Source organism: Gorilla gorilla, chromosome 4 (assembly GCF_029281585.2).
Source record: "Gorilla gorilla gorilla isolate KB3781 chromosome 4, NHGRI_mGorGor1-v2.1_pri, whole genome shotgun sequence".
NCBI lineage: Eukaryota > Metazoa > Chordata > Mammalia > Primates > Hominidae > Gorilla > Gorilla gorilla.
Window position 1 is genome coordinate 37,561,782 of NC_073228.2, and position 13,843 is coordinate 37,575,624.

At 36.6% G+C, this 13,843-nt stretch overlaps 1 pseudogene; it reads right to left on the minus strand.

Moving 5' to 3' along the window:
* Window positions 1–12,839: 12,839 nt before the first annotated feature.
* On the minus strand, window positions 12,840–13,292 carry LOC101126156 (iron-sulfur cluster assembly 1 homolog, mitochondrial-like; annotated as a pseudogene).
* Window positions 13,293–13,843: the final 551 nt, after the last annotated feature.

Genomic DNA, 13,843 nt, shown 5'->3' on the forward strand with positions numbered 1-13,843 from the left:
GCAAGATCATGGACTCTGGACCCAGAACACCTGAGTCTTAGACTTTTCTGCCACTTAAGAGCTATGTGATGCTGGGAAAGTTCATTAATCTTTTTGTAGCTTAGGTTTTTCATTTGTAAAATAAAGATCATAATGCCTATTTGTAATGCCTATTGACTGCTTATTCAATAAGGTTGTTGAGATGATTGAATGTGTTAATATATGGTAGTGTCTGGCATATCACAAGCACTCAGTAAATAATATCATTAATATTCATAATAATGTAGATTATAACCTCCTTGATGGCATAGCTCCTATCTCACAGATGTTTACATCTTTTGCATTTTCTATTGGTTGTTCAACAAATGTTTAAATGTGAACACATGGATAGATGAATGAAGGCACTGGCTGTATCAATTGCGATCTACCTGCTTCAGCATCTGGGTAACAGCTTTAAACTTAGGAGACTGTACCAAAATCATTTTTCTTGCATCATGTGATACTGATGATGCAGAACCATAAGAGAAGGTGAAACTATCACTATAACTAAGCAGAAGGTATATTTTCCAAATTAATTTTTTCCTCAGTGTTATTAATGCAATAAAATTGTATTTAACTGGAATTCATAGGATTTAGAGAAACAAACAATAGCATGTAGTTTCTCCTAAAGCCCTGTGATAAATCTTTAGCAGGTACAATTTCTTTTCTAACTAAAAAGAGTAATGGGAAAGTTAAAGGGCTTGATTATAGACTCTTGGAATCAAGGGGTTAAAGTGCTTAGTAGCTGCATAATATTCAACTGGGAATTACTCTCGTGAGCATGGGATAAACTTACTGTACAAGCCTAATGTAGGCATTTCTGCTGGCAAGACTAAGGACTCTCTCAGCATGACAGATTGGGTCTTTTCAACCCAACAGGCCTTTCCAGGCTGACATTCAGCTGCTCATCATAGTCGCCCATGTTCTGATCATATTGACCCCTGACAATGTTATGTTCTTTCAGTCTTTTTCTCTAATGACCTTATATTCCTCCTTCAAAAATAGACTCAATATGCACCTCCTCTGTCACTCTCCTCAACTCCTTCCCTCTACAATCTAGGTACTCTCTTTCTTCTGTGTAGCAGGTTAATGATTTATTAATGTGTTTTCTTCTGGTAAGTATGATGTGTCAGTTATCTTCCTTCCCTAAACATCTCCTACATTTTTTTCTGGTGGTCCCCGAGGGAGCTTTAAGGAGAGCTATGCTCAATCGATGTCAGTGTTTGCCCAGATTCACATAGCAAGTGAATATAAAAATAATACTGGAAATTAGTGAGCATTTTCTGGGTCAGGCACCTTGCTAAGAGGTTTATGTAGATGTTTTCATTTAATTCTCATTTAAACATGAAGAAAATGGGCTCAGAGTATTGTAGTAATTTGCCCAGCATTAGCTACAGGGCACTGAATGAAAATCCAGGTCTCAGAACTCAGGACCCACACAGTTGTCCTTCTTAGCACCATCTCGTGGCCCCCTCATTTCCACTCACACCTCTTTCTCTTACTTCTGAACTATGTCATTTTTTTGCAGCTCCCAGTTCATTGTGAGACATATCAAAGATGCTAAATATGTACATATTGATGATTGGATAGCTAATGCCTCCACATCACTTAGAAGCTTTTATTGATACCTTATTTAACAGTATATTTCTCCTAGGAGCTATGAAATTTGTGGCCCATTTGGAAACAACATAAATATCAGTGAGTGGATATTAGATGGAATAGACTGTGGCATTTAAAATGGTGTTAACCAAAGTTCTATTGTAACATGGGGAAAATATATTTTCAGCAAAATATCCCCAAACAACAGTAAAAAAAAGCCTAGGATTTAAAATTGTGTGTATAATATGACCTGAACTATCATAACTCATATTTCTAAATTAAAAGGCATTGATTCTGTCTGGAATGAATATAATAATCAGCTCATCTATGTATATAATCTTATAACTAGTAGAAAAACTTTATTTTGAAGATGTATGTAGAAAGCAAGTGTCCATATGAAATTCTAATGATGTCTAAAAATAAGTGGAATGGGTGACAGTTTTTTATCAATGCCTAATTGCACAGGAGAAGTCTGATTAATTTTATTGATCTCTAGCTAAGTCAGAAAGATTTAAAACCCTTTAAGGCTTTTATAATAGCAAAACAACTGCAGCTTTTTAGGACACCTGAAATTAGGTCACATGGAAATGCATAATTCTCAAATATGGTTTCTGACTATGCATGATTAAAGTCTTCATTTATACTGTTAACAACTGATTTCTCTGGCCAGTTTTTTCAAGAGTTGCTCAACCTTTTGCAGAGAAAAGATTACAGTTCTAGTTGGTAGAGGAATAAACAAATCTGGGGTTTTCCTCAGGACGTTGCTTGTATTTATGTAATTTTTAAGCCTCTAGGTTGGAATACCTACCTATAAGTGTTATGCCCATTTAGCAGATATGACCTCTACTTATCTTTTCAAGGTAATTTAAATAACTTCTATCAAAGCAATATTCCTATCTTGTTGAATTTCCTCACACATGTTTTTAAGAACTGCTATAGCACATCAGAAAGAACTTATATTTCAGAGTTAGAATCAAACTATCATACAACTCTCTTCATCAAATTTGGGGATTAAATATGCCTACAGAACAAAAAGCAAACACAGTGATGCACACTGCTTGCATTATCAGCATGACATGGATGTCTTATTTACCTTAGTTTCTAAAAATAATTGCCTACTTTAAGATTCCAGATGTCTGAAGAAATCTTAACTCTTTGGATACTCAAATTAATATTCTCAATTTAAATCATTATGACTCTAAGTATAATCAACCTCCTTACCTTACTGAACAAAAATATTGAATATAATTTATATTTTCCAAAAAATGTACAGTCAACATTACAGTCACTGGATACTTTATGGTGTATTAACAGACACAATCCCTCAGGGACTTCCAAAATACATGTACAACCTCTTGATAAAATGGTCCCGACTGCTGCAATTTTCATCTTACTTGGTATCTGATTTTAAGCATTCTTCTGCTTCATCATTTACTCACACATAGACTGTTAGCATCACTTACTGTTGACAATTTATCTTATTACAGCAGTCTCTATTCCTGTTAATCTGCTGTTGGCTAGGAAACACAAAGCAAGAGTAATTGAGTTCTGGATTACGAACTTGGCATTCTCTAGAGTAAACTGCATAGAGTTGAATGTACAAGCTTTTAGAACATTGTTCATAGTGTTTGTGTGTGTGTGCATGTGTGTGTGTGTAAATGTGTATTTGCATGTGCCTAATATTTGGTTTCTGGCCGTGTTCCGGTTAGAATAGTTTGTTCAGTAATGTGACCTTCTTATAAATGACAATAATATATGGAGGCCGTTAAAAATTTTTATAGATTTTTTGAAAGTAGTAAGATGTACTTAAAGTATTCAATATTTTGACTCTGGTGGAACCAAACACACACACACATCACACACATATATACAAACGCATACATGCACACATATATGTATATGAGGTTGTTATATATAATTTGTTTATTGAGGAAATAGAAATGAGGAAGAATCTATTCACCTATTCACTTATTTATAGCTAGGGTGAAAATGTAATGAGGGACATGAGGTCACTAAGATACATTCCCAGACTAAGCAACCAGCAAACTCAAAGATGGAAACATGGGCGTTCCACTAACACTACTTCTATTTTGTAGGAGGAAAACTGATAATTTGAAATTTGGGATCAAAGTCTTTTCTTGCTGATAGGTGCCACCTTTGTTTTTGACTAAGTGTGTTTTTGAAGTGGGCAGTTTCAATTAAATTTTCCAAAACATTATTTGTAAACCTTTTTCTTCTGATAACTTAGAAATCAGACAACAGCCACCCCTGACATAGTTTGCAGCATGTCTTCAAGAAGAAACTGTCTGCAAGGAAGGTCTGATATCTCTTATCATCTTCTGTTAGACAGGGGCTGGCTCACTCAGTCAAAAATAGTTAAGATTACCTCTTTGAACTTTCATTTCTTCCTGAGCCACTGAGTGAATCCAGAGACCTTCAGCTCTGTCAGGCCATGGTTACTTCTCAAGGAACCAGTCGGACATGTTCCTCAAAATGTAGATCCTTTCTCTTGATGAGGACACACTGAAGCATAATATACTTCTTTAATTATTCAGCTGATTTAATGATTCAAGATATTATCTAAGTAATGAAAAAGAGTCACCTGGTAACGACAGTTCATATAGCTGCATGTGACATATGCTCATTCTGTTATAGCAAGACACTACATAATGTTGTGATATATCTATGTACCTGTTTATCCCATGATAGACTGAATGCTTGTGTCTCTCCCAAAATTTAAATTGGGACTCTAACCCTGAATGTGATGGTATTTGAATATAAGGCCTTTTGGAGGTAATAAGGGTTACAAGAGGTCATGAGAGTAGAACATTCATGATAGGATTAGTGACCTTGCAAGAGACCCGAGAGCTTATTCTCTCTGTCCCCACATGTATACACAAAGAAGAGGCCATGTGAGCACACAGTGACATGGTGGTCCACCTGCAAGCCAAAACAAGAGTCCTCAAGATAAAGCCTACCTTGCCAGCACCTTGATCTTGGACTTACAGCCTCCAGAACTGGGACAAATCAATTTCCGTTGTTTAAGTCACTCAGTCTATGATACTTTGTAATGGCAGCTCCAGTTAAGAGTTTAGATGGTCAGCTCCTTGAAGGCAGTGATTGAATCTTATTTCCTCTTGTATGTCTAAGGTAGTGGTTCAGAACCCTGACTGCACATCAGAGAGTATTTAGAATAAACCAGCATCTTGTTCTTACTCCAGACAAATGGAACCTGAGTCTCTGAGGTGGGGGCAAATCTGATTCTGAGGTGGAGTCATATCTCAGAGAATCAGATTTACGTTTATTTTAAATTATAATCTACCTTTGTATTTAATTATTTTATATTCAATTATATATCTATAATTTATATAAAATTATACAAATATTTATATATTGATATAATTGTAATTTATATTTATAAATATAAATTTACATTTATACTTATAATTTTAAAATGATATATGTGTAGCTTATAAATATATTATGTATATTTATAGTTTATAAATTATATTTATAAATATAATTAATATAAATTATGATACATAAATATAAATTATCATTATAATTTTTATAAATATAAATTATAATTGCATATAGAAAATTATTTTAAAATTATAATTATGTGTTGTAATTATTATATGTATGTTTATTATAATACATACATATTGAATGTATAATTTATAATACTTTACAACATATATTCATACCATATTAATTGAATGTATATTTAATTATACTTTCAATTTCATTTTATTTGTGAAATACCACCCAATTTATTCTGATGTGCAAAGATGGGAACAAGTGCTCTAGTAACTAACATAGTACCCATCATAAAGCAGGTACTCACTTCACTCTTTGGGAATAAGCCATTATTCAGAAAAGAAACTGGAAATCAAAAGATTTGATTATTTTACTTATAAATACTTTTCAGTTTGGGAGCAAATGTCAAAACGTATTTGTATTGTTGCATGTATTTTATGTGGCATCTTATACACAAATTGATTATGCACATACGATTAAACTCAATAGAGATTCAGAAAGTCCAGATTTGTTTTTAATTAATGAAGTCAATGTATAAAGAATAGCGAGCACAACAGGCCCACATATGAGGAATCTTTGTCATTAGGAAGTAAATCATGTGCATATCTTTGCATGTACTCAGATTCAAACTCCTTGAGAACACAGAACCTTTTCATCACAAATAAAAATATCAGCCTCTGTGGTCCCAATCACATTTTGCTTTATAACTCCCATAAAATTTGCAAATCTGCCATTCTCTCAATGTACACATTGGAATTTACAGTTCCCATGATTTGAATGATGTGTGCCCTGAACAATTAAGTCAAGGAAGAGATTCAACAATTTTCACTGAATGCCTCCAATTACTGAGGTTCCTTAGCATAAAATATCATATTTAATTCTCACAACTACCCTGCAAGCTAGATGTCATTATCTTTATTTTTCAGTTGAGGAAAACTGGGCTCAAAAGATCTACCAACTTGCTCAAAGTCTCACTGTAAGGAGGAAATTTGATTTTTAGCTCATGTTTTTGGCTTTCATCTGAGTACTCTTGCTATTACTGCATGGCAGCTTCCTTAGGCCTGAAGTCTGATAGCAAAGAATGAAAGATGCATCAAGCGTCCATCCAGGCAACCATTTTCCCTTTATGGGGCAATACTTGTGATGTCCTTGACTAAAGACCCTCTGGGGAAAGACAAATCTTGGCTAACACAAGGTATTAGGAGATGGGAAAGATGTTGGACAGTAGGCATGGAACAGTCTTGGAGTCGCTGCCTTTGAAACAATGTAGTGTAGACAATGTGGTGTAGACAATGCAGTGTAGGCAATGTGGACATTATAGAAAAGTCCAGCTTTTTCTGTGGGCCAGAACATAGTGCTGGTGAAGGTTCAGACCTTTGAAAGTCACTAAGGTCTGCATAGAATTACTCTCCAAAAACTGTTTCTCACACATCAGTACGTGTAAGAATCATCTGAGTGGATAATGATGAAAGGTAGATTCCTGGGCCCCATCCCTAGACACTGAGATTCAGTACTTTAGGAGCTGCAGACTTATCCAGTTAATAAGAAACAAAGGATACTGGAGATCATATGGTGCAAAACAGTGCTCTCTAGGATGGCAACGGTGACACTCATAACCTCAGTAAACTGCCATCGGCTCACTAAGATGCTGCTTATGAGCTCCTCGTGTATTTAAATCAGGTGATTCATGCCACAAATGTCAGACAGAGCTTGACACATAGGAAGCTCTCTGTACATTTTAGCTATAAATTTACAAGGTGTAAAAACTAAATCCCACACCTGCAAGATATATCGGCCAAGATCACACTCCAAGGTCAAGGAAGTGCTAGTATTGTTTTTAATGATAATTTGCTTATTTTTCACTCTTGTCAATTCCTCACAATTCTGCCTCCTAAATTTGAATGTTGACATTTTTCCTGATGTTACTAATTACCCAATAATAAATGAGGAATCTTTAATAGAAAATAAAATGCACCCTTTTTCAAATTCATGGGTGCAGCTATTCTTTCTCTCAGGCTCAATTATTTCACTGTTTTTATAGGCACCACAAAAAAAATAGCCTTATCAAATAATAATTTAAACTTAAGCTCTTTGACACACAAGTCAGCCCCTGAAATAATGGTAAGTCACATGTAGATAGTGAGTGGATCACCTGATATGCCCACAACCCTTGCAGAAGAGACTGTGAACCTGGAAAGATGGCTCTGAATATGTTCTCTGACAAGTTGTCTCTGAGCTGAAAGCGGACAATTTACAGCATACATGCAAAGCATCTTGGGAAGGAAACAGAACGGGGCATAATCTTCCATAAAGAAGGGAGGCTATTTATTTCTTGAAGAATAGGCGGAGGGACAAACTACCTGCCTACTGCCAGGGCTCTTTTGTAATTCAGAAGATGACTGTAGCTTGGTTTATAATGAGTTTTTCAGGGAAGCAGTGTAGAGCTACTCTCCGGAACTTTGCAATATTAGTCTAGCCCTCAACCAGCTTTAAAAATGATAAATCTTTGTCTCTGAAATAGCATCTTTTATGTTTAATTTATTTTCTTTAGCTTGAACAAAGCCTCCCTATTTATTTTCTGTGACTCCGGGGGTTAATAATTTATTTTCTTCAGCCACAAGAAGGTCGTCTTCATTTATTTTCCATAGATCAAGGAAGAAACTTTTTAGAGGCAGATCAAATGGTAGCACTGACCATAGACGCTGAGGGACAGAGAAAGTATGAAAGTTTATTCCTCCATCCTTGTTATGCAGTTTTCTACATTTGACAGCACACATTAGGTTTAATTGTGTGTAGTGATGTAGGCAGCTGCAATTACAGACTCCCGTGACAATGTAATAAATTGCCACTTGTTCTGAAGATTCTATGGTGGTATGCTAGAGCTGGCTTGCACTGGCTTGTGAAAGTTGATCCTATGCACCTATTCCCACTTCCATATTCAGTGATATCATTTTGAAATCAGCCATTATGAGAGCATTTACACCACAGAAATTGGCAAATGTCATAAATTAGATCATTGTTTAGAGAGCTAATTATTAAACATGTAGTAGCACAATACTCTCTCTCTCAACATACACATGCAGGTGTAAATCTAATATAATTGAACACCTTTATTCTGTTTCTATATGCAACAGAGGTTAAAGTCATAGTTGTCTGCACAGAAATTTTGTTTTTGTATTTTGTCAGTCACCCAGAAGTATTGACTCAGAAACTGATACCGGTCATGAAGTGTATAGACTTTGCTCCTCTCTCTGGTCTTTAATTGGACCATTTTACATTTGTTTTTAGTTGCTAAGATTTAAAGAACTTCTGAATAGTAGGCATGTAAATTTATTGTTCTATCTTAAAATATCTTTTTTTGTTTAGCACAAATGTCTCCAAACATCCATTCAGCAGAGAATCCCGAAATCCATCTATTTTTTTTTATCCTCTCCATCTTGTTTCCTTCCTGGCAACCACCCCAGCTTCCGCAGCGACCTCAGACAGGAAGATAAGATCTTCAGAGGCTGATAAACAATAGTTGTATTTATTGCTGAAATGAAATAGTTTAAAGTTTATTCTTTTGGAGAAACAAAAACTTCCAAATAATAATATTTGCCTTGCAGATGTATCTAGAAAACTTACATTTCATTTCCAACTAGCGTATTTAGAAGAAAGAGACCAAATTTGATAAGCGACTTATAACCATGTCACTTATCAGAGAGAGAGCTGAATGAATGGAAATACTCAGATAACATGTAGATGTCAATTCAGTGTCTCTCTAACCATAATAAGCTGGATATGGGAAGCGTATTCAAAAGTGATATAGATTACGCTAGAAAACAGGGACAATAGTTGGGAATGTTTATCTACACTTTTATTTTTTTCCCTGAGATGGAGTTTTGCTCTTGATGCCCAGGCTAGAATGCAATGGCATAGTCTTGGCTCGCTGCAACCTCTGCCTCCTGGGTTTAAGCGATTCTCCTGCCTCAGCCTCTCAAGTAGCTGGGATTACAGGTGTGTATCACCATGCCCAGCTAATTTTTGTATTTTTCATGGAGATGGGGTTTCACCATGTTGGTCAGGCTGGCCTCGAACTCCTGACCTCAAGTGATCCACTACCTTAGCCTCTCAAAGTGCTGGGATTACAGGTGTGAGCCACTGCGCCCGGCCAACACTTTCTAAGTGAACAGACAGTCTGGCATTATTTAATTCTTGCTAAATATTAGCAAAAAAAGAACCACCTTAAAAAATAAAATTACCCTCTTAACAAATATAATGTTAAAATTGAAGGTCTGTGGATTTGCTGTAAGTAGTGAATATTACCCAATATTAGTAAGAGTTTAAGGGAATGGACACCTTCATGTATTGCTGGTAGGTGACAGATATTTTGGCAATGAACACCAAAATCTTAAACATTGGCATATTTTTGGACTTTATTCTGTGGATTTTATCCTAAGGGACAGGATTAGTATACATGAAGATTTAGATATAGAGCTATTGACTGAAGCATTTTAGGACCTCAAAGGTGGGAATTACATATATGTCCAAAAATATATAACCATTCAATAATATAATTATTAAGATGATGCTGTTTATGAGCTGTTCGGGGTTCAGCAGCATAGATCCCTCTGAGTCTGTCTCTCTTTGTAAAATGAGTAAAATACTAACAGTTAATATTTATATAGTGCTGATTGTATGCAGCCACGATTCCAAGTATTTTACATATATTAACTCATTTACTCACTAAAGTAAGTATTTTACATATAAGTATTTATAAGTATTTTACATATAAGTATTGTAAGTATTTTACATATATTAACTCATTTACTCACCAAACTGTGTGAGGTGAGTATTTGTACCAGAAACTCCTAGGGAATGAGATACTTGCCTAAGATGACAAAACTAGTGAATAGCCTAGCTAGGCTGCTAACTCAGCCCATCTGGCTCTGCCTCTTTCTTATGCTGCTAACTTTCCCTATGTATCTCACATAACTGGAAGAAGTGCATGAGATAAGACTATAGAATGTCTAACATTTGGTAAGTGCTCAATAGTACTTTCCATTTAAACAACAACAAAAAAGCAAAGCTAGTATGAACTAGTTAAAAACCTGGTCAAGTCTAAAGACAGAGATCATAGGCAATACAATTGCAAAGGGGATTTGAGTAAATTGGAAAGTTCTTCTACTAATTATATAATTTAGATTCATAAACAGCCCCTGCACAGCTCTCTTAGACATACTTGGAATTGTCTTAGATACGATGTAAAGCCTTGCTACGGCTCTTGTGTTGTAAAACTTTTGAGGAATAGCAAGCAAGAACAGAAATGACTAGAGTACCAGAAAGGGGAAAAAAAGAGAAGTGCTGCATAGCTGAGGCTAAAAGAATTGTACTTGAAGAAATTACAGAGCCATTGGCTGTTGTCTACGAAAAGCAAAACAGCAGGCAGGGAGATAAATCAAAGATGCCCATGAGTAGGAATTGCAGGATGTTGCTGATTCATTGGAGGCAATACAAGAAGTTCCAGAGCAGAATCAGGAAATCTGGTGTTAGGGATTGACTTCTCTGTATCTCAGCACTACTACACTATTTGATACAGTATTGCTATACTATAAGTGCCCAAAAAGGAAAAGAAAAATGAGGCCAAAGTAATTATGTTGCACAACTATTCTCTATTGAGCTTTTACTAATATATGAGTCTTGATCTTACAATTAGTACTTGACCAACACTAAATTTATAATTTAAACTTCTTGTGCATAATAGAAACTCTTTAAATTATTCACATATTATGTTACTTGGGTCCTAGATGGATCTTACTCAACTTGATCTTTATTTAAATTGAAAGTTTTGATGTGTACCTACACAAAGACATTTTATTTATTTATTTAGAGACAGTTTCACTCTTGTTGCCCAGGCTGGAGTGCAATGGCGCAATCTCGGCTCACCGCAACCTCCACCTCCCAGGTTCAAGTGATTCTCCTGCGTCAGCCTCCCGAGTAGCTGGGATTACAGGCATACAACACCATGCCCAGCTAATTTTATATTTTCAGTAGAGACAGGGTTTCTCCATGTTGGTCAGGCTGGTTACAAACTCCTGACCTCGGGTGATCCGCCTGCCTCAGCCTCCCAAAGTGCTGGGATTACAGGCGTGAGCCACCACGCCTGGCCCATTTTATTTTTTTAATGATCACAGAGGCCACATTTTTTTAAACCGACAGCTCAATCTCTACATACATACAGTATTGCACAAATTATAAGTGGATCAACAATTATATTAATGATAAAAACTCATGAGCATTTACATAAAACTACCACTCTAGGTTTTGGTGGGTTTTGTGCCAACTACTTCAGTAAATAAAAGAAACATAAAGAAACTCAGCTACTTGAATTCATGAGAATCAGCTTTCTAAAAACGCATATATGTCATCTCAGAATACTTAATATGTCAAACCCAGGAAAATCAGAAACTAGGAACACTTTTGAAGAAAAGTTGGTGATAAAAATGTTAGGTTAAAATATTGTTTAAGAACTTTAGCAACTGGACTGAGTAACCAGGAAGTATTTGCATACTGGGAATTTTAAGAAAAGCTCCCCATGTTCTCCTTTGCAATTAGGACCACATTCCAAAAGCATAATTCTGGGTTGTTACAATATTTTCTCTTCTACAAACCATTGTTTCAAAGGTTAAGGAAACAAGATGGTAATTCACATAAAAGAATTTTAAAGTATTCTTCCCACTCAAAATAAAAATAATATGACCTCCATCAAATTATAAGGAAATTCTATCAAAATGTTGACCAGATAAAGAAGTCAGAACATTTGCCTTCACTGACTGACTCAGAGGGCAGAGCATGTATGTCACCTACAAGGAAGGGGAGATGGGGGTAAAGCCCCTGCTCTCCGCCTGTGGAGGGGGGGTGGACAGGAGCCCTTTGGCTTCCCTGGGGTTTTGCTTCCTTACACAGAGAACTGAGGGAGGTGGGCTACATGGCTTTTAAAAGACCCCTCAATGGAAAGGATCAAAATCAGCTTGAGATCTCATCTCTGAGCAGACATATAGGGTGGCAAAAGAAACAGATTTAAAAACAGGTGGATGAAGTCTTTCTCACCTTTTGCTACCATCACTCAGCACTAATCTGTACTATAGTTCAAGCAAATCCTTGCCTGGCACTATTAAAGGGTCTGCAACAAGGCATCTGACAGTGAATTTTTGATAAAAATGTAAAATGGCTATGTTAAGTTTGGGTGGAAAAACAATGTACCACCATGTTACTACCAGCAGTCAGGACGTCCTGTCTCTGATTTTAGGAGTCGCCAGTCTGGATGGGAGAAATGCTGAAGGGGATGCGTGTTCAAGCCGTTCAATAGAGATCTAATGAGTGTACATGGTTCAGGAAATGGATGAACAGGTGCCCAGGAAGGCAACTTTGATGAAACTGGTTCTAAAACAAATGATGCAAGAGGATTAAATGATCCAAAGAGAGTGATGTCTTCTCACTTTCTGTCCCCTACAGAGAATACAAATGTCATTTCTTCTGGAATCTAACTTACTGGCTTCATTTTCAAAATGAATCACTTTATTTTCCTTACAAGGCAGCCGCAAGTTAAGCACGTGATAGTCACATGATTTCTTCAGTGAGCCCCAAGGTTTCCACCAGCTTTCCTGGAGCCTATGGCCAGAAGAGTCCTGAGATGTCAAATATTAACTTACTCCACAGCCACAAGTTCCTTTCATGTTGGGTTATTGAACATAACTCACTGGATAATTTGTCTTCAACATAGTCCATTTCTGTTCCTAAAGGTGTTAGCTGTGCTTTCTTTTTGATGAATACTCTGGCTTCATCTTGTATAACTTCATCAGAATTTCCTTTTGTTTTCATATATTCTACAGTATAAGAAAGGCCATTACAGCCCCTGGTTCGGACACCAACTTTTACACCTACAAGCTCAGGCTTATCTTTAAGGAATTGTTTTATCTTGTTTACTGCTGAAGGTGTCAGGGTGAGGGTGCCCGGGTGGGCTGCAGCTTCCTCTTGCTCAAAGCCCAGACAGTTGCCCGGACTAAGGAAACGACATCTTTCCCATCCCTGCATCTCAGTGCCTTGGGCTGGAGCTGCACCACCTCAGCCTCTCTCCATGGACACGGCGGGCCCATTGACACAAAGGCATTTTATACATACACATAGATTTTCCATAGGATAATTAAGCCCTAAAAAAAAAGCCAGTCTTTTATAGCCTTCAATACCAGTGTGTTTTTTCCTCTTTCAAAATGTATGTCCTATCAGTAATATTTATTTTTTATTATTATTATTATTATTATTATTATTATTATTGAGATGGAGTCTCACTCTGTCGCCCAGGCTGGAATGCAGTGGCACGATCTCGGCTCACTGCAACCTCCACCTCCTAGGTTTAAGCCATTCTCGTGCCTCAGCCTCCCCAGTAGCTGGAATTACAGGCACTGTACCACTACGCCTGGCTAATTTTTCTATTTTTAGTAGAGGCGGGGTTTCACCATATTGGCCAGGGTGGTCTCGAACACCTGAGCTCAAGTGATCTGCCCGCCTCAGCCTCCCAAAGTGCTGAGATAACAGGCGTGAGCCACTGCGCCTGGCTCTATCAGTAATATTTATTCACTTCCACAAATAATCTAGTTTTATGCCAAAATGTACTGTATATTTTGTGTATATTTTTCTTTTGCTATTA